Source organism: Arachis stenosperma, chromosome 5, assembly GCF_014773155.1.
Source record: "Arachis stenosperma cultivar V10309 chromosome 5, arast.V10309.gnm1.PFL2, whole genome shotgun sequence".
In the NCBI taxonomy this organism is placed as follows: Eukaryota; Viridiplantae; Streptophyta; class Magnoliopsida; order Fabales; family Fabaceae; genus Arachis; species Arachis stenosperma.
This window is the reverse complement of record NC_080381.1, coordinates 35775100-35778111: the sequence shown is the minus strand read 5'-3', so window position 1 is coordinate 35778111 and position 3012 is coordinate 35775100. Positions and strand designations below refer to the sequence as shown.

At 37.3% G+C, this 3012-nt stretch overlaps 1 non-coding gene across 1 annotated transcript; it reads right to left on the bottom strand.

Moving 5' to 3' along the window:
* Positions 1–2410: 2410 nt before the first annotated feature.
* On the bottom strand, positions 2411–2518 carry LOC130984053 (small nucleolar RNA R71). Its single transcript, XR_009088012.1, has one exon. It is a non-coding gene; the product is annotated as a small nucleolar RNA R71 (small nucleolar RNA).
* Positions 2519–3012: the final 494 nt, after the last annotated feature.

Below are 3012 nucleotides of genomic sequence, written 5' to 3'. Positions count from 1 at the left end.
GATTTACAAGATGACCATAGCTTGCTTCAATGCTAACAATCTCCGTGGGATCGACCCTTACTCACGTAAGGTATTACTTGGACGACCCAGTGCACTTGCTGGTTAGTTGTGCGAAGTTGTGTAATGCCATGGTATTGAGCTACCACGTTTTTGGAGCCATTACCGGGGATTATGAGAGTTGTGAAAAAGTATTGTTCACAATTTCGCGCACCAAGTTTTTGGCGCCGTTGCCGGGGATTGTTCAAGTTTTGAGCAAGCTTTTGGTAACAATGCCTGGGATTGTTCTAGTTTGGACAACTGACGGTTCATCTTGTTGCTTAGATTAGGTATTTATTTTTTTTCGAAATTCTTGAAGATGAATTCTAGAGTTTCATGATGATTTGTTGAAGTCTGGCTGGCTGAGAAGCCATGTCTAATCTGATTGGACCGAGGTTTCAACTTATCACCACAAGAGCTTGTTGATTTTCATCAATTTTGCTTTTGGAGCAGTGATCTGCTAAGGCTTGGCTGACCTTTGGTCATGTCTAGTGTTTTGGACCGAAGCTTTCTTTGAAAGCTTGGCTGGCTGTGAAGCCATGTCTAATTCCTGGACCGGAGTCTTAGACTAGCATTGCACTGATTCCTGGAATTCTCATTAAGAATTTTGATACCTTTTTCCACTTAATTTTCGAAAAACACAAAAAAATTTACAAAATCATAAAAAACCAAAAAATATTTGCTGTTTCTTGCTTAAGTCTAGTGTCTCATCTTAAGTTTGGTGTCAATTACATGCATTCATTCATGTGTCTTAAGGATCTTCAAGTAATTCTTGATGATTTCTTACTCTGATCTTTGAATTCTTTTGGCCTGAGTATTTATGTGTCTCATATAGTGTCAGTAGTACACAAACTGCTAAGTTTGGTGTCTTGCATGCATTGTTATTTGATTCTTGTTGCATTTTGATTATTAAAAATCCAAAAATATTTTAATTTGTGTCTTTTCAAGTCAATAATACAAAGAATTGAAGATTCAGAACATGCTGCAGAGGAATTATACAGAAAAAGCTGAGCATTCAAAAATGCCCAGTGAAGAAGGCAGACTGGCGTTTAAACGCCAGCCAGGGTATCTGGTTGGGCGTTTAACGCCCAAAGAGGTAGCATTTTGGGCGTTAAACGCCAGAATGTATACCATTCTGGGCGTTTAACGCCAGGATGGTGCTAGGGGGAAGATTTTGTTTTCAAATCAATCTTTTTTCAAGTTTTCAAAGTTTTTCAAAACCAAATCTTTTTCAAATCATATCTTTTCAATCAAATGTTTTCAAAATTAATTTCTTTCCTTTTTCAAAGATACTTACTAACAATTAATGATTTGATTGAACATTTTTTGCCTTTTCTATTAAGGAAGGTTTTATGTTTGAATCATATCTTTTCTTGTTAGGCAAGTCATCAATTTTTTTTTTAAAATCACATCTTTTCAAATTGTTTTCAAATCATATCCTTTAAAATTGTTTTCAAATCATATCTTCTCAATCACATCTTTTTAAAACCATAACTTTTCAATCAAATCTTTTTAATTTCTAATTTCAAAAATCTTTTTCAAAAATCACTTGATTTCTTTTTCACTTTTAATTTTCGAAAATTATCAATCAAATTTTCAAAATGTTTTCAAAATCTTTTAATTGAATTTTCGAAAACTCTCTTCCCTCCTTCTCACATCCTTCTATTTATGGAGTACTACTCCTTCTTAATGCACAATTCGAACTCTAACTAATAAAGTTCGAATTCTTCTTCTCCTTCTTCTTACTATTTCTCTTTTCCTCTGACACTTCAAGGAATCTCTATACTGTGACATAGAGGATTCCACATTTTCTTTTTCTCTCCTCTTTCTTATGAGCAGGAGCAGAGACAAAGGCATTCTTGTTGAAGCTGACCCTGAACCTGAAAGGACCCTGAAGCGAAAACTAAGAGAAGCCAAGGCACAACTCTCTTTAGAGGACCTGACCGAATTCTTCAAGGAAGAAGAACACATGGCAGCCGAAAACAACAACAATGCCAACAATGCAAGGAAGGTGCTGGGTGACTTCACTGCACCTACTCCTGATTTTTATGGGAGAAGCATCTCTATCCCTGCCATTGGAGCAAACAACTTTGAGCTTAAGCCTCAATTAGTTTCTCTAATGCAACAGAATTGCAAGTTCCATGGACTTCCAATGGAAGATCCTCATCAGTTCTTAGCTGAATTCTTGCAAATCTGTGACACAGTCAAGACTAATGGGGTTAACCCTGAGGTCTACAGACTGATGCTATTCCCTTTTGCTGTAAGAGACAGAGCTAGAATATGGTTGGACTCTCAACCTAAAGAAAGCCTGGACTCTTGGGAAAAGCTAGTCAATGCCTTCTTGGCAAAGTTCTTTCCACCACAAAGATGGAGTAAGCTTAGAGTGGAAGTCCAAACCTTCAGACAGAAGGATGGAGAATCCCTCTATGAAGCTTGGGAAAGATACAAACAATTAATCAGAAGATGTCCTTCAGACATGCTTTCTGAATGGAGCATCATAGGTATTTTCTATGATGGTCTCTCTGAACTATCCAAGATGTCTTTGGATAGCTCTGCTGGAGGATCTCTTCATCTGAAGAAGACGCCTGCAGAAGCTCAAGAATTGATTGAAATGGTTGCAAATAACCAATTCATGTACACTTCTGAAAGGAATCCTGTGAACAATGGGACTAGTCAGAAGAAAGGAGTTCTTGAGATTGACACTCTGAATGCCATATTGGCTCAGAACAAGATATTGACTCAACAAGTCAATTTGATTTCTCAAAGTCTGTCTGGAATGCAAAATGCACCAAACAGTACTAAGGATGCTTCATCTGAGGAAGAAGCTTATGATCCTGAGAACCCTTCAATGGAAGAGGTGAATTACCTAGGAGAACCCTATGGAAACACCTATAATTCTTCATGGAGAAATCACCCAAATTTCTCATGGAAGAATCAAGAGAGACCTCAACAAGGTTTCAATAACAATAATGGTGG